Source organism: Rhinolophus sinicus, chromosome 7 (genome assembly GCF_057876585.1).
Source record: "Rhinolophus sinicus isolate RSI-liver-muscle chromosome 7, RSI-T2T, whole genome shotgun sequence".
NCBI classification, from domain to species: domain Eukaryota; kingdom Metazoa; phylum Chordata; class Mammalia; order Chiroptera; family Rhinolophidae; genus Rhinolophus; species Rhinolophus sinicus.
This window is the reverse complement of record NC_142507.1, coordinates 17,792,045-17,814,460: the sequence shown is the minus strand read 5'-3', so window position 1 is coordinate 17,814,460 and position 22,416 is coordinate 17,792,045. Positions and strand designations below refer to the sequence as shown.

The window sequence follows — 22,416 nt, the reverse complement described above, 5'->3', positions numbered from 1 at the left end:
GAGCGTCACAGCTGCCTCACAGCTTAGCACATGTAGAGCTCATCCTGAGAGAAGCAAAGTGATCTCTAGGTATTTTCACATCTTCCTGCCTCAGAATAATTTAAACTTATACATCAGGATGCTATTCAGAATATGAAATCTTTGTATATAGAGATTTCATAAGAAGTCAGAAATACTAATAAACACATAGGACTTTCTTTTTTAATATTTTTATTAAAATAAGCTAACTTATAATTTTATATTAGTTTCAGGTGTACACAATAGTTATTCAATGTTTATATAAAGAAGTGATCACCGTAAGTCTAACACCATAAGTCTGACACTGTACCACGCTACTACAATATTATTGACTGTATTCCCCATGCTGTACATTACATCCTGTGATTTACTTGTTTAATACCTGGAAATTTAAACCTCTCATTCCCCTTCAGCTTCCCCCCACCTTTTTAATTTTTCAATTACAGTTGACATTCAATATTATTTTATATTAATTTCAGGTGTACAGCATAGTGGTTAGACATTTATATAATATAAGCAGTGATCCCCCTGACTAGTACTCACCTGGCACTATACATAGTTATTACCACATCATTGAATATATTCCCTGTGCTTTATATCACCATGACTATTTTGTAACTACCAATTTGTACTTCTTAATGCCCTCACCTTTTTCACCCTGTTCCCAACCTCCTCCCATCTATCACCCCAATAAATTTAGTACCCATCTGACACCATACTTAGTTATTGCAATATTATTGATTATATTGCTTACGCTATACCCTACATCCCCATGACTACTGTGTAACAACCAATTTGTACTTCTTAATCTCTTCCCCTTTTTTACCCATTCCCAAGTCCCCTCCCATCAGGCAACCATCAAAATATTTTTTTTCTGCCTATGAGTTTGTTTCTGCTCTGTTTGTTTGCTTATTTTGTTCTTCAGATTCCACATACAAGAGAAATCACATTGCATCTGTCTTTCTCTGTCTGACATACTCCACTCAGCACAATACCCTCCAGGTCCATCCATCCACCACAGATGACAAGAACCCCCTCCCATCCATGGCAGAGCAATAGTCCATTGTATACACGTACATGTACCACCTCCTCTTTGTCCATTCATCCATCGATGAACACACAGGCTGCCTCCAAATCTTGGCCATTGTAAACAATGCTGCAGTGAACGTATGGATGCACACGTCCCCTCAAGGTAGCAGTTTGGATTTCTTTGGATAATTACCCAGAATTTGGATTACTGGGTCCTTCTTTGTCATTTGTTATAGCCTTTGTTTTAAAGTTGATTTTGTCTGGTATAAGTATTGTTACTTCAGTGGGTTTTTTTGTTAGTTTTCATTTTCATGAAATACCTTTTTCCATCCCTTTCTTTCAGTCTGTGTGTATCTTTTGATCGGAAGTGAGTCTGTTGTAGGCAGCATATGTAAGGGTCTTTTTTTTCTTATTCATTCAGCCACACTCTCTTTTGATTGGAGCATTTAATCCATTTACATTGAAAGTAATTGTTGATAGATATGTAGTTGTTGCCATTTTATTATTATTTTTTCTTTTTTTTCCCCCCTTTTTGTCTTAAAGTCCCCCCAACATTCCTTGTAATACTGGCCTGGTGGTGAGGAACTCCTTTAGCTTTTTTCTTGTCTAGGGAAGCTCTTTTATCTGTCCTGGGTAGAGTAGTTATCTTGATTATAGATCCTTTCATTTCATCACTTTGAATATTTCTTGCCAGTCCCTTCTGGCCTGCAAAGTTTCTGGTGAGAAATCAGCTGACAGTCTTATGGAAGCTCCCTTGTAGGTAAATAACTGCTTTTTTCTTGATGCTTTTAAGACTCTGTCCTTAATCTTTGACATTTTAATTATGACGTGTCTTAGTGTGGGCCTCTTTGGGTTCATCTTGTTTGGTACTCTGCGTTTCTTGGGCTTTTTTTTATCTACTTCCTTCACTAGGTTACGGAAGTTCAGTCATTATTTCTTCAAGTAGGTTTTCAGTTCCTTGCCCTCTCTGTTCTCCTTCTGGTATGCCCATGATGTAAATGTCGGTGCACTTGATGTTGTCCCAGAAGCCCCTTAAACTATCCTCATTTTCATTTTATTTGATTCTTTCTTTCTTTTCTGTTCTGATGTGGTGCTTTCTGCTGCCTTATTTTCTAAATTGCTGATTCGATCCACTGCTTCAACTAATCTACTGTTGATTCCCTCTAACATATTCTTCATTTCAGTTATTGTAGTCTTTATTTCTGACTGGTTCTTTTTTATGTTATCTATCTCTATTTTTATGTTTCCTATCTCTTTGTTGAAGTTCTCCCTGAGATCATTACCATCCTTGTAACCAGTGTTTGGAACTCTGCATTTGGTAGATTGCTTGTCTCCATTTTGTCTAGTTCTTTTTTGGAGCTTTTTTCTGGGAGCTTTTATTTGGGACATGTTTTTGTCTCCTCATTTTGGCTGCTTCTCTGTGTTTGTTTCTGTATATTAGGTAGGGCTGCTATGCCTCCCAACCTTGCCTGGTGACCTTATGTAGTAGGTGTCCTATTGGGCCCAGTGGCAGAGTCTCCCTGGTCATCAGAGCTGGGTGCTCCAGGTGTGGTCACTTGTGTGGGTTGTGTGTGCCCTCCTGTTGTAGCTGAGCCTTGATTGCTGTTTGCATGTCAATAGGAGGGATTGACTCTCAGGCTGATTGGCTGTGAGGACTGGCCTTGACTACAGTGGAGAAGCTATTGTGCAGGAACTGACCCTACAGAGCCGGGTTCACTTTACTAGAGCTCTGGTGCCCTTTGGGTGTGCCATCCTTGGAGGCAGCTGTGTGAATGCTCCAGCCCAGTCCAAAGATAGCCACTGGACATGCCAGCCCCAGGGCCTCCTGGGAGGGAAGCTGCTGCAGGCCTAGTTCAGCCACAATCTGTGCCCTGCTCAGGGCCACCAACTATGAGCCACAAAGCAATCCTCAGATGGCTGCCACTTGAACTTGTGTGCAGGTGCCTTGAGAGGCTGAGCTGTGAGAGGCTGGCTGCCGCTGGTGCTGGGCTTAGGGCTGCTCAGCCAGAATTACAGGACACACTGAAGCCAGATGCTGCTTCTGTGGGTTTTGTGAACCTTTGAGAGATTTTAGGAAATTCTGCAGCATAAGCAAAGGCAGGCCATTTATATGGAAAAGGTACTGGAAGTGGCTTGGGTGTGCCCGAAAATTGGGGAGGGGGGGAAGCGTGGTCTCAAGGAATCACTACGGTGGGGCAGACAAAAGGTGATTGCCAGTTTGATGGAGATTCAGATATGACGTCTGCCTGCATCTGCACGCAGGGAGTGGGAAGGCTCAACAAAGAAACAATGACTTCTGCCAGCTTCTCCATGCAGGAGAAAGCTGCCCCTCCAGCCCTCACTCTGAAGCAAGACAACTGAGTTCCTCCCCACATGTTCCTGGAGCCTTTTGAGCTGCTGCCCCAGCACTGGAATTCAAAGAGGGTGAGTCCATCAGCAAGTAAGTCCACGCGCTGTCCCTTTAAGAGGAGTGCCTGGGACTCCAGCCACCCTCAGGCTCACTCAGCCACAATCTCTGCTGGTTTTCACGGCCAGAAGTTATGGGGACTTCTCTCCCTGGCACTGGAACCCTGGGCTGGAAAGGGGCTCGGACCCCTTGCTCCTCCAGTTGGGGACCTCCACTGCTGAGATATCCTTCCTGATTTGTAATGGTCGCACATGGGTGTGGGACCAGCTCATTCCACCTCTCTGCCCCTCTTACCAGTCTCAAGGTGGCTTCTTCTGTGTGTCCTTAGTTGTAAGGCTTCCGTTCAGCTAGACTTCAGGTGATTCTCAATAACGGTTGTTCTGTAGGTTAGTTGTAAATTTGGTGTGGTCGTAAGAGGAGGTGAGCACGTTTACCTATTCTGTAATCTTGACCGGAAAACAATTTTTAATGTTATAGTTAGAATTCTGTTTACAACTGAAGCGTGAGTCAAATGTATACAAGTGTGATATGATTGTGATGATGACATGAAAGTGAAGCTATAACACACATTCTAGAAATGATGTCCTTCCTGTTGTGGAAATAAGCAAGTAAGGGCAACTTAATAAGTGGGAGCAAGCTGACCAAGAGGGGTGGTTTTGAGTGTGAGGTACTGAAATCATTCATGCTAATTTGAGTATTGCTAACGAGGCACAGACATGAGGACAAGTGCTCTGTGAAGGTGACTAGCTGGAGGGTGAGGTGATCACTAGGGAGAAGGCCGCTGCAGTCTTCTAGTTGACAATTAATTTTGCATTAAAATGGCCACATTCCAGCCCCCAGGAGCTGTTGCTGCACAGAATTCACATTTACAAAAATGTAGTAAATGGCCACAAAGTCAGCCCTCCACTGCGTCTTTTCATAAGTGCCTGTGCATGGGTTGGGAGCTTCCGGGGGACAAGTTATCCATACTTCATTTCTCCCACGCAGGTGGTGACTTACGTTAAAGCACTGATATTCAGCATGCTCCTTGCAATTAATATTATCAGAGAAATTATTAAGGGCTGTCATAGCGGTTTAAGTGGACTAAGGACTGTAATCAAACAAGCATCAGTTCTGTCAGGGGCTATGGTCGCCAAGTTATCTATTCTAGGACGTGTCCTGTGGAAACGTACAGTATCAAGGGACAATGACTTGATTCCATGTGACCATCCACTACGGGACAGGTGAAGTATTTATGCAAGTAATGTACATTTTAAGTTTGAAAAGCAAGGATTATTGTACAACATTTTATTTGTTTGCTAGGGCTGTCATAGCAAAGTATTATAAACTAGGGGGCTTAAACAACAGAAATGTATTGTCCCACCTCACAATCTGTTCCCCAGAGCTCTCAGCCACGCTGCTCAGGCCCCTTTTGATGCTCGGCCTCCCTGGTCAACCTCCATCTCCTGTGCGAGGAGGGATGGAGGTTGGCCCCCGGGCTATGCACTGTTGAGGGGTGACCTGGAGGCAGGACCCATGCCTCCAGTTCACCTGCCCTGGTGACTGGAGCTCACTGTTCACAGACAGTCCCCTCTGCTAGGTCAAAGCATTTCTTGTACACTATCTGCTCTCCTATTCTCTTTGCCCTTGTGGATTTGTACCCCTTTCTTTCTGTGATTAAGGATACATATATTCTTTTACGAAAATGGGATCATAGTGCTTTTAATCACTTTTTCTAAAATCTTCCAGTGTCGTGACCTAATCTCCTTAGTCATAATGATGAGGAATGTGAGCTCAAGAGCCACACTGTCTAGTTCAAACACTGGCTCTACCAAGTACCCACAAGGGATTGAAACCCTTCGTTCAGGTTCCTCAGCTATAAAGTGGAAGCAATGATCGCCCTACCTCGTACGGGAGCTGGGAGGGTGAGACGCATGGTTACATGTGAAGTTATTAAAAATTCGCTTGGCACATAGAGAGTACTTGATAAATATTTTCTACATGATGTTGGTCGCTGTATAGTATTTCATTGTGTATGTGCTGTAATTTATCTAATCATCCCTGCCTGTAGACTAGGTTTATAAATAATTTACACATAATAATTAATTTATTAATTATTATTAATTAATTTACACATAATAACCAACACTTTGTTAACATCCTTATAGCTAAATCTTTGGGCACATCAACAATTATTTCTTCTTTTTAAAACAATTATTTCTTTAAAACACCGTCTTATAAATGGAATTACTGGTTCATAAAGTATAACCATTGTTAATGACTTTATATATGTAATTTCCCTCCAGAAATGTACCAGTTTATATTCCAACTAGACCTTGAGAGTTTTGAGTACTGTATTACCAACAATGGGAATTTTAATTTAAAAAATATATTTTGGCAATTTGATGGGCACCCAAAAAATTTTTTGTATCAGTATCATTTATTAAGCAGTTTATCTTTTCCTCATTACATATAAATATTTTAATTTCAGGCAAAAATGTATATGCGTATTTGGACCAGCCTGCAACATTTTTATTGTGTCACAGATTTCTACATTAGCACCACATCTCAAAACCCCCAAAATTCTATTGGGATTATTTAAAATTGTGTTAAATGTATAGTTCAATTTGGGGAAAAATTGGTATTGTTATGATAGTAAATGTTCTCATCAGAAACTCAGACAGGAACAAGAGACGTGTATGTGCAACAAGGACTTTTAAGATAATGACATTCATTCTAGAAACAAAGTTTTGAGGAACTCAGTTTTGCTTCAAAATCTAAAATTTGTCTTACCTCTCCGTTTTCAAAATCAGTGCATTTTAGGGAGGAAATTTCTGCCCATTTTGCTTTTTGTTTGAGCAAATCTAAGTCATTTTACAATTTCTACTAATGTTTATCATTTCTCATCTATTTTTAAACTGCTTGTTCATCTCCTAATTCATTATCCTAAAATACAGCCTTTCTCTTCTTTCAGCTATAAAATGTCAAAAATAACCAGCAGATACTCATTTGGTATGCTTTTGACTCAATTCACTGTGAATGAACATTCAGCAAACACTGAGTATTTGCCAAATAAATACAGTATATCACATTAATGTGCTACTTGATAATAAAGTGTGACATTTTTTCATATTTAGCATCCAAATCATGGAAAAATAATCACTATCGGAGTCCTTGCTTGTGGCTTAACAATCAAGTTTTCCACATGGTGTCCTGCCCGGCAGGCTGGCTCTTGTTGACTTCTTTTAACCTCGTCCTCAGGACAAATCTCACTTGATGGGCTCCGTGGTCCATTACTTCCAGCTCAGAGACGCTATGAGGCGCGTTCTTTCTGTGATGCCTCCACACCCACAACGGTGCCCTCAGCCCTTCTTCCTCCTACATGTTTGGCACTGCCTTCCGACCCTCTCAGCCCCTTTCTTCTTCAGCCTCCTCGCTGTGTCCCTGCGATGTTTATTGCAGCACTGTGTGAAATAGCAAAAAAAAAAAAAAAAGGAAACAACTTAAGCCTATCAATCAGAGAATTTTAAAATAAAATTTTAACCTATTCTGTACCTGACTAGCAGTGTAATCTTAACCAACTTACTTAACCTTGTTGTACCTCAGTTTCCTTGATAAAATGGAGATACGGTAACACCTATTCCATGGGGTTGTATGATGATGAAATAGGCTAATATTTATAAAGCACTAGAAAAGTACCTTAGGCACAGTAGGCAATATATATGTGTTGATTAAATAGAAAAACAAAAAAATTTCATGGGCTACGAAAAAATGGTATAAGAAAATCAAGGTTCTATATACATGACATATTATTAAGTAAAACCATTTTGCTTTTTGGTTATGTTTTGCTTATATATATATATATATATATATATATATATATATATATATATAATATAAATGTATACATACAAGGCATATTGTTAGGTAAAGAAGTGTGATGCAGAATAATACACAGATTATGATCATATATATATATACATATATATTATATATGTATGTATCACACACAGAGAAAATTATGTGGAGGAATACATCCCATACTTTTGAATATGATAGCTAAGTTCTGGATGGAGAATTTTTACTTTTAATTTTGTATACCTCTATACTGTTTCAATTTTTTAATAATAATATGACATTAACATATTTCTTGTATAAGTAAAAATATTATTTTAAAAGAAAAAATAGGCAAAGGGCATGAACAGATGATTCATAAAAGAAGAAAAAAATGATTTCCAAGCATATGAAAAGACGTTCAAGATCAGTAAAATGTAAGTTGAAACAGAGATACCAATTTTTGCCTGTCAAATTGGCAAAAAGTAAAAATGCTTAATAATATGCAGGATTAAGGATTTATTTGTTCATAAAATGTAACGGAATTCAAAGAGGGAAAAGTTTATATGTGAGTGTGTGTGTGTGTGTGTGTGTGTGTGTGTGTGTGTAAAATGACCCAATGAACCCAATTCTATTCTTCTGACTCTACCCTACAGAAATTTCAGCACACATACAGAGGGTACCAAAAAAATGTATACATATTTTAAGAAAGGAAAAAACTGTATTAAAATTGTAATACTCATTATATACCAATAACAAAAGATGAATACAAGTCACGTTTGACTTCTGCAATTACAAGAGGTGCTCAAAGTGGTTACCATCAGCATAATTTTAATACAGTTTTTTCCTTTCTTAAAATGTGTGTACATTTTTTGGCACCCTCTATATACAAAGACGAATGTTTACTTATACATGATTTATAATAGAAAAATCACTTAAATTTCTGTGCTAGGGGAATGTATAAGTTATGCATGCAGCCATTTTAAAATAATAAGTTTTTTATGCACTAAGCCAAAAAGTCTTTAATACATTTTTTAAAATTATACTATAGAACAATATTTATGGTAGGATCCCATTTTTAAAAAATAATTTTAGAAAGGAAAAACTACTTCAGTGTAAATATACTTGAGAAGCTTAGAAAAATAGTGTCCACAGTTTACACATAAACTGAGTAGTGATCAAGGCGGGTGGCAAACAAGGGAAATAATGCTTACGTCACACAAGTCTGCCTGCATTGCTTGTCCTAGTTTCTGTGAGCTTCCACCAGTAAAAGTTGTGCGAGTTTTTTAAGACTCCACATTTTAACTAACAAATCTATGTGTGACTGTATTTTCATAAGTGATAGCATTAAAAAAGAAATGTGGGGGCATGGAGTACATGGGAACTTGAACTTTGCTGTGAATCTGAAAATGCTCTAAAAAATAAAGTCTGGTTTCTTTTTTAAGTCAAATCCCCTAAAATATATTCTGGACATTAAAGTTTTCAGCTGTGCTGAGATGTCAAATGATGTCAAATACAGATTCCTAAACTGACAAACTTATATCAAGAAAGAAATAGCCTATAATGTAATATTTTAAAATGAAATGTTATGCTGCACTTTTTTCTGCACTCCAAATTTTACCTAAAGGGAAGAAGAGTTTCTTGAAAGTGTAAATGATAAGCATATTCTTACCAAAGACTCCAGCAATCATGCTTCTTGGTAGTTGCCCAAAGGAGTTGAAAACTTCTGTCGACACAAAAACCTGCACATGGATGTTTATAGCAGCTTTGCTCATAGTTGCCAAAACTTAGAAGCAGCTAAGATGTCCTTGAAGAAATAAATGGAAACAAACTGTGGCACATCCAGACAATGGAATAGTATTCAGTACTAGAAAGAAATGAGCTATTAAGCATGAAAAGACATAGAGGAACCTTAAATGCAGATTGCTAAGTGAAAGAAGACCATCTGAAAAGCTACACGACTGGACGTTTCCAGCTATTAGGTTGGTGCACAAGTAATTACGGTTTTTGCGTCGTTGAAATTTGCCGTTTGATATTGGAATACATTCTTAAATAAATGTGGGTATGTTACAAATCATTTTAATGCGCATTTCTCGCTTTATGCTTTTTTGCTAATGATTTCTTACTTGCTGTTTATTTTATATTTATTTTAGACTATGGAAATTATGTTAGACAAAAAGCAAATTCGAGCGATTTTCTTATTCGAGTTCAAAATCTGTCGTAAAGCAGCGGAGCAAACTCTCAACATCAACAATGCATTTAGTCCAGGAACTGCTAACAAACATATAGTGCAGAGACGGTTCAAGAAGTTTTGCAAAGGAGCGGAGAACCTTGAAGATGAGGAGCGTAGTGGCCGGCCATCGGAAGTTGACAACGACCAGTTGAGAGCAGTCAACGAAGCTGATCTTCTTACAACACGAGAAGTTGCCGAAGAACTCCACGTCGACCGTTCTACGGTTGTTTGACATTTGAAAAAAATAGGAAAGGTGAAAAAGCTCAATAAGTGGGTGCTTCATGAGCCGACCAAAAATCAAAATATTGCCATTTTGAAGTGGCGCCTTCTCTTATTCTATGCAAAAACAATGAGCCATTTCTGCATCAGATTGTGACGTGCAATGAAAGGTGGATTTTATACGACAACCGACAATGACCAGCTCAGTGGTAGGACCGAGAAGAAGCTCCAAAGCACTTCCCAAAGCCAAATTTGCACCAAAAAAAAGGTCATGGTCACTGTTTGGTGGTCACTGCCGGTCAGATCCACTACAGCTTTCTGCCTGGTGAAACCATTACATCTGAGACGTATGCTCAGCAAATCGATGAGATGCACCGAAAACTGCAATGCCTGCAGCCGGCATTGGTCAACAGAAAGGTCCCAATTCTTCTCCATGACAACGCCTGACTGCACGTCACACAACCAACACTTCAAAAGTTGAACGAATTGGGCTACGAAGTTTTGCATCTTCTGTCATATTCACCTGACCTCTCACCAACTGACTACCACTTCTTCAAGCACCTCAACAATTTTTGCAGGGAAAACACTTCCACAACCCGCAGGATACAGAAAATGCTTTCCAAGAGTTTGTCAAATCAACTAAGCCTGGATTTTTATGCTACAGGAATAAACACTATTTCTCATTGGCAAAATGTGTTGATTGTAATGGTTCCTATTTTGATTAATGAAGATTTGCTTGAGATTAGTTATAATCATTTAGAATTCATGGTCCGAAACCGCAATTACATTTGCACCAACCTAATATATGACATTCTGGAAAAGGCAAAAACTATGGAGACAGTAAATAGACCTGTGGTTGCCAGGGCTTCAAGGGGGTGGAAGGGATGGATGAATAGGCAGAGCACAGGGGATTTTTAGGGCATTGAAACTACCCTGTATGCTCCCACCATGGTGGACACGTTATTATTCATTTATCAAAACCCAAAGAATATACAACCCAAAGAGCAAACCCCAATGTAATCTATGGAATTTAATTACTAATGTATCAATATGCATTCATCAATTGTAACAAATCACATTAAAGCAAGATGTTAATAATATGGGAAATGGGGATGGGTGAGGGGGTAAATGTAAACTTTTCTATGAACCTAAAACTGCTTTTTAAAAAAGTCTATTAATACAAAAAATGTGTAAAGATTGGGGTTCATGCTTCCAACGAGATCTCCTGGTTGGAAGGACATGGCAGAGCCCCAGTAATTTATCACAGCTCAATGTGACGGGTTCAGAGGCAGCCCAGATACTTGGAGAATGAAGAGGAAACATGCAAATGGCAGAGAGATGTAGCTGGGTTTTTTGCATGAACAGAAAAAGAAACCCCATCAAAAACTTAAAAATCACTCTCCTCTCTGCCCCTTAATATCTCCCACCACCATCACGTATCTCTTGCATTTTTAATCACACCTGGACTAAATTCTGTCGTCAGACGCTCCTACTCCAGTCCCTTTCAGACCCACACATGTCCTACTAATCCCGCTGGCCTAGACCCTGACCAGTCCTAAGCAAGACAGGTGGGCTATTTCTAAACTCACACCCAGTTTTGTATTCCGTATTCCTGGAGCACACACAGGGAACTCTCGGCCCACTGAGGCACGCTCTTCCTTTATCTTTTGTTGGTTTTCCCCAATTCATTGACCTGGACTTCTGTGTCCTAGTTTCAGATTTACTTCCCAGAAGACTGTAAAGTCCAAGAGGCCAGGGAATGGCATTTTCACTGTTTTGTTCTCTGATGTATCTCCTGCACCAGCAATACCTCATTCATAAAAGGAGTGTAAACAATACTTATAAAAACAAGTGGATGATAAAGGAAGGAAAAATATATGCACATACTGTTTTTCAACTGTTCCTTTATTGGAAAAAGCTCTTTCTCTCTAGGATTATGTCCTTCCCACTTCTTTGGTGTTAATATGGCTTTTCTCAAGTAATAGTGGTTTCCTATGTGGGAGGGACATTTACTTTTCACTGTTATCCTTCGTACCTTTTGGTATTATCTATTCAAAAATAAATAAATACAAATTTAAAATAAAGTAATTTCAGTCCTTGCTTTTATAACGGCAATATTTTAAAATGTCCATAATTGGCAAAATAAAAAAATTTAAATTGCCATCATATTAATTTCCTAAAATTATTTCATTTCCTTTTTTTTTTACTAATAGCAAAACTTCCAAATCCTAGAGCACTGAGTACATTATCTTGCACATATGAGGTCTGACAATTAAGTTCACGAACTTGTTGCAACGATGTTGCTAACCTTTTTTGATGTCAGACAGATTATTCATTATGAATTTGTACCAACTGGACAAACAGTTAACCAAGTTTACTATTTGAAAGTGCTGAAAAGACTGCATGAAAAAGTTAGACGACCTGAACTTTTCACCAACAATTCATGGCTCTTGCATCACGACAATGCACCAGCTCACAGGGCACTGTCTGTGAGGGAGTTTTTAGTCAGTAAACAAATAACGGTATTGGAACATCCTCCCTACTCACCTGATCTGGTCCCCCAATGACTTCTTCCTTTACCCGAAGATAAAGGAAATATTGAAAGGAAGACATTTGGACGACATTCAGGACATCAAGGGTAATACAATGACAGTTCTGATGGCCATTCCAGAAAAAGAGTTCCAAAATTGCTTTGAAGGGTGGACTAGGTGCTGGCATCGGTGCATAGCTTCCTAAAGGGAGTACTTCGAAGGTGACCATAGTGATATTCAACAATGGGGTATGTAGCACTTTTTCTAGGATGAGTTCACAAACTTAATTGCCTGACCTTGCTCGTACTTGGTGCTTAATATTTGCTGAGGGATTGAACCACCTCTAGTTTGAGGTTAGTGTATAGACTTCACAAAGAAAAGTCTCCATCATGACCGTGTTAAGGGCCCTTGTCACCTGTCACTGTACTCTAACAACAAACTCCTAATTGCTTTCTCCATGACCAGCTTCTCCCACACCCCCTATTGTCTACAAGCACAGCTGAGGTCAGCTTCAGGTGGGGTGTGGGCATAGGCTGGGTGCACTGGGGACTCCCCCAGGAATTCCCATGGTGGTGGGTTGCAGGTGAGGCTATGTCTGCATCAGAAGCACATGGGGCTTGTTACAAATACAAACAGGTTCCAGGGCCACGGAGTAGAAATGGAAGTTGGGGGTGGTCTGGAGTCTGGCTGGAAAGACACCCTGTGAGAGCTTCCCACTGCCATGCCCTCTGCCCCTGACCTGGACCTCTGTCATATCTCCCTCCTCTGGGATCTTCAGCTCTAGCAGAATGGGACCTTATTTGGAAAAAAACATCGTTGAAAGTGAGGTCATACTGGAGTTGGGGGAGAAGGGGCTTAATCTAGTATGACCTGTTTCCCCCACTAGAAGAAAACACCATATGAAGAGGCAGGTACCCAGGGAGAGTGTCATGGGCCAGTTAAGGCAGAGACTGAAGTGCCACAGCTGTAGGCCAGAGACTGCCAGGAGCTCCAGAAGCCAGACAGAGGCAAGGAAGGATTCTCCCGGAGTCTCAGAGGGAACGTGGCCCTGCCTATACCTCGATTTTGGACTTCTATCAGCCAGAACAGGAGAATGAATTTGTGTTGTGTACGTCACCCAGTCTGGGGTACTTTGTAACAGCAGCCCTAAGAAATGAATATTGTAAATGTGATACTTCACCAATGAATGACAATCTCACCCACCACCGTTTTGTTTTTTGCCTTGAAGGTGATGATAATATGATTTGCACTACACGTACTGATTGAGCTCTGTGAGGTAAGCATTCCTTTTTTATCCCCCCACCACCACCACATCATTTCACTCCCTGGAAACACATGCTAAAATGATATACACGTATACCAGTACAGGGGGGCCCACCTCTGGGTGTGCTCTAGGCATGCCCATGGGCCCCTGTGGGCCTGGTTAACGTGCAGATTCAGATTCCGAAGGCCCAGGGGCAGCTGAGTCTCTGCATTTCCACCGTGGTCCTGGGTCCTGCGGATGCTGCTGACCTCACACACCCTTGGAGCAGCAAGGCTCTCAGTTCACGGCCTATCCAGGTCCTGTGCAAAACAGTGGGTGCCTTTAGAAGGTAGCAAGGGCTGGACTGGGCAAAGCCTGAAACGGGTTTCCCAAACCGGGGTGAGAATCGGGGGAGAGTCCTGCCAGGTCTGGGGTGCTCACCCTAAAGGTGACACGGGGAACAACATCCCTTCGCCAGGGCTTTATTTTATTTTTTTGCCAAGGCGTTATCTTTTGGATTCCGATTTACTGATGAAGAAAAGGGTAAAATACGTTTCACGAAATCATACAGACTTTGTTATCAGCTCCATGACTACCTGCCTGTCAGTGCCTCTGATTTCTCTCTGGGATTTTAAAACCCTTCCTAAGTCTAAATACCCCAAACACTTAAAGGGGCTTTAATCCTAATACTTGTAATAGTAATAATATTAAGAATGTTTAAATTAATAATTTAAAAGGAAGCCTAAATGTTTTCACTTGTCAAATAGCGAATTATTAAAGCAGAGAAACGGATTGTTGGGAACTTGAAGCACGCTCTTAGGAGTGACGGTGGGTGGGACAAAATACACGCGAGGGCGCTTTTCCATAGTCATGTGTGACAATGTGAGAAGCAGAGTTCATCAAATTAAGATCCTTACCAATACTGTATCAGAAGCAGGTACCTCGAATAAGCTCTTGTCCTTCTGAGAATCCAGCAGGAATGTTACCCAGACCTGGCACGTACATCACTAGGGGGCAGGCGGTGCTGGACGGGGAGACGCCGCCGCGCCGGGCCTGGCCTCTGTGCAGCCAACCCGCACCCTCTGCGCGAGTCACTGACTGCGTTTCTTCAGTGGGTTTTATTACCGTGAGGAAAAGCTTTTAATTTCTACTACGTGATTTGACACTGAAAATTATTAAAAAGAACTTAACAAAACCAAAGCCACGACAAAAAAACCAATGTGTTGTGTATGTATCATTTTTATGCTTCGGACTGGTTTTATTATTTTTGGAACTATTACAAGACTTCTGTTAAACATGTTGAATGTTAAGAGGAAACAGACTCTTGGCAAATGTGGAAAACCAATTACAGAAAACGTCTCTGCTAGAGCTCGAGAAACACCAGGGAGGCACAGAGAAGCCTGTGCCCCCCCTTCTCTAGCCGCGGAAAACACAGGCAGCGGAGTTGCCTTTAAGAAAAAATACGACTGTTACATTGTTGTGTTTATATTTACAGGCAAAGGACAGTAAAATCATACTTCTCAGTTAAACCTACTTATAATGTAGTAGAGTACAACATAGAATTACGTTTCTTAAGACAAATCTGATGTAAGGAAAGAAGTATTTTCAAAATAACCCAGAGAATGATTATTTGCTACACACACTCACACACACAGCTTTGCCACTAATAAAGAAATCAAATTACCTTTTAAATTTCAAACACTTGAATCAGAATTATTAATTTACTCAACTTTTGAGAGCATATCTGTTGTACACAGTATGCTAAAAGCATGCTATCATGTAAATACTAATTAAAGGATATAATTTTATCTACTGACAAGATTGGAATAAATGAAGCTGCAATTTTGAGTTGATTAGATTCTGAAAAACTAGAAAGCTGATCTAGAAAAAGAATCAACAGAGGCAACAAAACACTTCCAATTACTAGTTAGCTATCAGTTCATGTATTCTTCCGTGTGGGGGCGCTGCGTTCAGCACCGTGATGTACACGCGGAGGCATGATCTTTGACCTCAAGGGACTTCCAGTTTGGGAAAGGCACGGTAGCAATTCAAATACAATGTGGTCAGGACACAGCCCAGGTGGAAGCAACTCAAGGAAGTCCTCATAGAATATTCTTGACAGAAAGAACAGCATACTCAAGGGTCAAAGTATGTGGGGGGAGGCGGGGGAATTTCTGTATGAAAGAACAAGGGTGCAGGCGGGAGAGGCCACAGGTTGAACTGGAGGTGTGGGTAGGGGAAGTTGATGGGTGTGGAGGCAGGCACGATCAGAGGAAAGGCAAGGTACGTTCATTAGGGCTTTTGGCAAGACTTTTCAGAAGTGTGGGCAGGCGGAAAAGAATCAAGAAGGTGAGGCATCCAGGCATCAGCAACTGTGGGAAGCCATCTGCACCCCAAGGCTGAGGGGTTGAAGAGAGAAAACAGCATTACCAGAATCTGTGCTGGCGCCCAGGAGGAGAGGGGGCCACCTGCTGAGTGCTGAGAAGTACTATACAAAGATAAATCAGCAATAAGGGTAGGTGCTTGTTATGAGATTTAAAATATTTTTACACTTATCAGATGCTTTAATATTTGGATGTAAGAAATATTAGATGATAATTGCTTAATTGTGGAACTTTGTGAAAATAAAATGAAAAGACAACTACTAGCTAATAAGAGACCAGGTGGTTCTCTGCAGTCGGGCCTGCGACTCTGGGCACCTTGGATGTTAAGATACTGACTGTGGCCTTGCCTGTCACCCACTGATGGCAGTGTAACTCTGTGGGTTGGGCTTGCCAGATGTTGTCCCATCCTCCATGCAGTTCTGTGGCTTTCCTGCCAGCGCTTCACGGGAGGTGAACCACTCGTTGGTCAAGGACGAAGAACGCTAGGTGCTAGCAGCCATGCGGGTGGGAGTGGGCGGACGGCTGAATACTATCCTGGTGTGCCTCTGGGACTCCAGAACACCGAATTCTAACACTGATCCTTAATCACAAAAGTTAAACAGACTTAGCCAACTCAACTTTCAGCGTTAATGAGCATCAGAAAGCACATGGATTAATGAGTCGCAAATGATCCCCTTCAGAATCATTTTATTTCTAATTTCTTAAGGCTCCTTATACTGGCAACGACAGGGACTGATTTGAGATCGACTCCCCTCTTTACCCCATCTTTGGTGGAGTGAGAGATGCTCACTGTCATGGCCACTAACTGTAAAACTGGCCTAAAGAGACCGAGGTAAAATGGAGGGGCAGCAACCCTCCACTCTTGTCATTAAGGACGTGCCACTTCTCAGCCAGAGGTAGAGTGAAGAAAGGGAGAAAAAAAATCTTAAAAGCACAGCCCTTTGTCTCAGCTGTATGCTACTGAACCCCAAAAGTTCCTGTCTTGTATTCTTGGTTCGTCCTTTCTTCTGCATCTTCTGAAGGACTGGGTGACTTGTAAGCGTTCAGCAAACAATTGAGTGACTAAGGACACCAGCACCTCTTCTGAGACTGACAGCAATGAGATGCAGTAAACACGGCCAGTGGGTTTTATTGGGGTCCTATGAAGCAATACATCTGAAAAAAGAAAGAGGGAAAGAGAAAAAGACAGAAAAGCAGAGGAGACAACTTAGCCTGGGCTACTGTCCATGTACATGTTTGTTTAAAAGAGAACAGAAGAGGCCGGCCCGGTGGCTCAGGTGGTTGGAGCTCCATGCTCCTAACTCCAAAGGCTGCCAGTTCGATTCCCACATGGGCCAGTGGGCTCTGAACCACAAGGTTGCCAGTTCAATTCCTCGAGTCCCGCAAGGGATGGTGGGCAGTGCCCCCTGCAACTAAGATTGAACATGGCACCTTGAGCTGAGGGGCCGCTGAGCTCCCAGATGGCTCAGTTGGTTGGAACGCGGGCTCTCAACCACAAGGTTGCTGATTGGACTCCCGCAAGGGATGGTGGGCAGTGCCCTTGCAACTAGCAGTGGCGACTGGACCTGGAGCTGAGCTGCGCCCTCCACAACCAGGACTGAAAGGACAACTTGAAGCTGAACGGCACCCTCCACAGCTAAGATTGAAAGGAAAGGACAACAACTTGACTTGGAGAAAAGGCCTGGAAGTACACACTGTTCCCCAATAAAGTTCTGTTCCCTTTCCCCAATAAAAAACCTTTATAAAAAGAAAAAAGAACAGAAGATGCAAATTTGAGGGGTGTTTCTCAAAAAAACGATAGGGCTGCGTGACTTTCTGTAGCAAAATAAAGTACAGATGGCAATCTTATATCCACATTGTCACCTGAAATATAAATGAATAAAAGTTAATGCAAAAACTTTGAATGCATAACTATCAAAAAGATATGATCAAAAATTGATTAATAATCATATCCATAGAAATAAGACTGGTTAGTGAGTGACTGAGAGCACATACGCATAGACGCATGGCTTTGAGCGGTGTCAGACAGGATTTTAGGCCGGATTCCCAGCTTTACACCCACCAATCATAATCATCTGACCTTAGGCAAGCTACCTAACCTCTAGAGTTTCGGTTTCTGCATCTCTAACATGGAGATAATAATTGTATCGGCTTCCTAGGATTTTTGTGAGGATCAAAGATACTCAGAATGGTATTTGGCATATATCATGTGTTCCATAAATATTATCACTCTATATCGAGTAATCTATAGTTACATATCAAATACCAAGCAAAATTCCTAAGGAAAAGACTTGCTGGAAAAGTCTCAAACCTATTTGGTAAGACATTACATACCTTATAGACTATATCATATTACTTGCTGCTTGAGTTTATCAAAAACACATGAATTTTAGTTTAATCTCTAAATTTTAATCATTTATTCAATCCCTTTTACGTAAATCACTTTAATTATAAAAATCAACAATTTAAGTGCTAGAAATTTATATCATCTAAACTAAATTTGCTTCACTCACAGACATCCACACAACTATTCATGTTTCACTTACAGGGAAAGCTAGAATCGTTATGCTGATGATTTCTGCTTTTTAGTCCTTTATTATGATGGGTGAGGATGAGGAACCTGGAACAATTGTCATCTGAGGATGCTGCAACAATGGTTTCAAGTTTCCCTTGCATCCCTTCATTTTATACCACACACAAAAAAGGACGTAGCAAATTAGCATCATTTTGAGGAAAGTCTGTAAACTAAATGTATTTAAAATCTGGTTTAGTGGAAATCCCTCTAATAAGGAATGAGGTCATGTCTCCTGCAATGAATCATGTCCATTAAATTTACCTTCTTTTCTGCATGCTTTCCTTCCTTCATTTGTTTGTCATTTCCAAGTCTCTAATTGTTGCTGACTGCTCAATTAAGTGAAATCACTGATATTTTTTTTAAGTTGAAGAGGGCATGAAACTGAAGCTACAAAATAGCCATATTAACACAAGTCTGCTTTTAACTCTACAGTATTTTTTTCCCATCCAGTGTTTTAAAAAGCAAATACCAACTTAATTTTATTCAAAACTCTCCCACCATTTTCCATTTGTGTACTGCTTATTTCATGTGTGTCTTCTCGATTGTGCCATTTTTTTACTCCTTTGATATTGGGAACAAAATAGGAAAGATGGTTCTTCTTTATTATAATATTCCATCACCTGGAAGACTTCTTTAAGATGAAAGAAAACCCTGCTCTTCACGTTGACTAATAACTGATTGATCTCCATACATTTTTCTGCTGCTCTCCTTTTCCTTTACTCCAGAATTACACTAAAAGATCACAACTCCGCTTAAATAACTCCCACATATTTTCAAAGACAACCCCAGGACTATACTGTCCTCAAGGGCTCTTTAAAAGGTCTCATCTATTACAAGGCCTTGAGATATGATCCAATACATAGGATACATCAGGATTTTAAGTCTAGAATCTGAATCAAAGTTATTTTAACAAAGGAAGCAAACTTGGAAAGCTACCAGGTCCAATGTCGTCTTTTTACACGTGTGGAAACTAAGACCCAGAAATACAGTACTGTCTAGAACAGGGTTATTTCATGTATATGGATATATGTTCATACACACACACACACACACACATATGCTTAAAATTCTAAAAGGATATTCAGATGAATCATCTTAGATCCTAATTAAGGGAATCTTGAAGACAAAACTAAGCCGGTTTTTATAAGAGTTGGCCCTTTTCAATTAACTTAATAGCTTTAATCTTGAAGCCTTTATGTCAAGCACAGTGATTTTATTTCCTTGTTGAGAATGAGTTTGGGTTTTGCAAACGGCACCTTTATGCCATTCTCAGAATCTATGACCGCCTAAAAGTTACATTTTCCCACCACGGTGTTCCTACCATCGAGGGGACACCCGGGTGGGTGGGGACCGAGCTGTCCAGGGCCCTCGCTCCGCACCCATTTTGATGTGTGGAAGGGCGGCTGGCAGGGACAGAGACGGCCGCGACCAGACAATGTCCTGCATTCACCGAGCTTCGGCCAATCACAGGCCGGCGCCTCTCGGCCCCGCGCGGCGCCACCGGCCACCGCTCGGCTGGAGGAAAACCTGGCCTCCGGGCAGCCATCTGAGGCCATCCCGGGGCCCGGCGCACCGCGCTCCAATTGCACCCCACCCGGAGGAAAGGGCTCGGGGCGGCGGACGCCGCGACGTGCCCTTGGGGCAGGGGTCGCGCACAAGGGCAGAACGCACCGCCCCCTCCGGCTCGAACTCGGCTCTGTCCCTTTAAGACGAGCCTCCTCCCGGGGTTGAGAAGCGCGTCCGCGGCCCCGCCGCGGGGGGCAGCGACATCCGGGCTACCGGGCAGGCGACAACGACGACCCCCTCGGGCAGCTCCCAGCGCCCGCACGATGCCCGGCTGGCCGCGGTGGGGAGCGCCACCCGCGCGAGAGGGGTCATTCGGCGCCACGTGACCCCCGAGGCCGGTGCGCCCCGCCGCCAGCCACCCCCACCTCGCGGACGCCCAGGCCCGGACGCCGGGGCGGCACGCGGGTCACGGACGCTCCGTCCGCGGGGTCGCGCCGCGCGCGCCCGGCCCGGGCCCGCCCCACCTTCTGCGCGTGCACAGGGGCGGGTTGCTGAGGAGGCAGCCAATCAGCGCCGGCCGGCTCGGGACCGCCTCCGAAGTCCTCGCAGGGGGCGGCGCGGGAGGGAGAACTTCGTTGGGGGCGCGGCGCCGGGAGGCGGGAGGGGAAAAGCGGGAGTGCTGGAGGGGCTGGGGAGCTGGGCGCGGAGCGGGCCGGCTGCGGCTCCGGAGCTCCGCGGAAGTGAAAGGAGCGGGAGGGGCGTGGGCCGCGCGTGAGAACCGGCGCGGGCAGGCGCCGGGAGGAGGGGGGAGGCGCCGGGAGCAGGTGGTGCGGCCGGAGGGGGAGGAGGGGAGAGGGAGGGGCGGCGGGGGGGCGGGTAGGCACGTCCTCGAGATCGGAAAACCGGGGATGGACTTGCCGAGTTAATAAATGTAAAGCCAGACTCTGTCAAGGTTGGTTTGTGCGGCACAGAGAACTTGCAGAAGTTGTGTACTTACTGGTAGAGACATATTCTAAGCTATTCCTCTGTCCTTTTTTAAAAAGGAAAGTGGTTCCATATTTTTAATTTCTGGTGATATTTATTAAAATCGGAAGTTGATCACTTAAAATTTTTTCATGGGGTTGGGAAAAAAGAGGAACAAAAGGCATTTACACAGAAAATCCATTTCTGTGATCTACTCTACCAAATATTTGAGAAAGAATATGGCAGCAGTCGGTTACACCGAGTTAATGTGTAGGGGGGACTGGGAGTGCTGGCTGGGAGACGAGGTCAACATTCACCCCTCGGTCGTCGTGAACAAGCCCCTACCCCAGCGTCTCCTTTTCCCTCCTGCGGAACTGGAGCAGTTAACTCCCTACCTGTCTCTCAGCGTGTTGTGCGATTCCGTGTGTGTTTGAGGAAAAGTGGCGCACAAGCCTTGTCCCAGCCCGCGGGGGGGGGGGGGGGTGTCCCCTGGGCCACCTGCTCTGCGCACCCCTGACGGTCTCATCCAACTCGCAGAGCGTCATCCTGCTTCCAGGACGTCCTGTCCTCAGCTCCCGGCATGTTTCACTCGGGTGCCACAATCGATGTGTACGAAACGCAGCTCCACATCTTCCCTCCAAACTTGCCGTGTTTCTCACCTTAGCAATTGCATCACCGCAACTCGGTCACCAGCCCTTCACCCCACCCCATTCTCCAGTCATTAAGCCAGGATCCGTTTTACTTCCGTACATCTTGTCGTCTGGTTGTCGCTCCCGCCACGCTCTCACTACCCCAGTGCAGGCCACCAGCGTCTTCCACCTGGATTACCGCAGGTACCTGCTCACTCGTCCCTCGGCCTCGGGCTTTGCTCCTCCCCCACCTCGACCTTGCAACCAGATTATTTTAAAGTAAATCCTATTGGGTTACTCCCGTTTAAATCTTCTGGGGGATCTCTGGTGCACTCAGGATAAAGTCCTCTCTCCTTAAATTTGTTTTATCAGGTCCTCCTGATCCTGTTTTCGTTTACCTCTCCAGCTGGATCTTTTACCACCCGGCACTCCTCCTACCCCTCCCTGACTTCCACCCTACCTGAAATGCTTTCATTCTCTAAACGTGCCCAGTCCTCTCTAGCTTCTGCAACACTCCCGTCTCCGCCTTTCCTCAGAGGTGGCTGTCTGCCTTCCCGCTCCTATTTACCCAAAGTGAGGATTAGGGACGCCATTGCATCCCTACCTCCACAGTGCACCATAGCCGGTCATCCTGCCTGAGTGTTACATCCCACGCCTTCGCAGCAGGGGCTGCATCTTTCTCGCCATTGTTCCCAGTTCCCAGGCTGGTCCTGGCAGTACTGGTCGGAGCCCAGAAACCCTTTAGAACACAGTGGTGGGCAGAGGAAACCAAAAATAGGGAGTAGCCTTAGGTGTCTACTAATAGATTCCTTTTATATTGCTGTATTTTTCAATGTTTAGTTCCTCCTTTCTTAGTTACAAGCTTC

At 42.9% G+C, this 22,416-nt stretch overlaps 1 protein-coding gene and 1 long non-coding RNA gene across 2 annotated transcripts in view; one reads left to right on the top strand and one right to left on the bottom strand.

The window, feature by feature from the left end:
* Positions 1 to 1,573: 1,573 nt before the first annotated feature.
* LOC141568599 (uncharacterized) lies at positions 1,574 to 21,398 on the bottom strand. Its single transcript, XR_012491767.2, has 3 exons — positions 21,317 to 21,398; positions 8,940 to 9,074; positions 1,574 to 6,897 (listed from the first exon to the last, which is right to left on the bottom strand). It is a non-coding gene; the product is annotated as an uncharacterized LOC141568599 (long non-coding RNA).
* Positions 21,399 to 21,626: 228 nt separating this feature from the next.
* Positions 21,627 to 22,416, top strand: part of CHD7 (chromodomain helicase DNA binding protein 7) — a 212,373-nt gene continuing 211,583 nt past the window's right edge. Inside the window, exon 1 of the mRNA XM_074318933.2 lies at positions 21,627 to 21,754. The gene's annotated coding sequence lies outside the window, so the exon portion shown is untranslated. The remainder of the gene's footprint in view (positions 21,755 to 22,416) is intronic.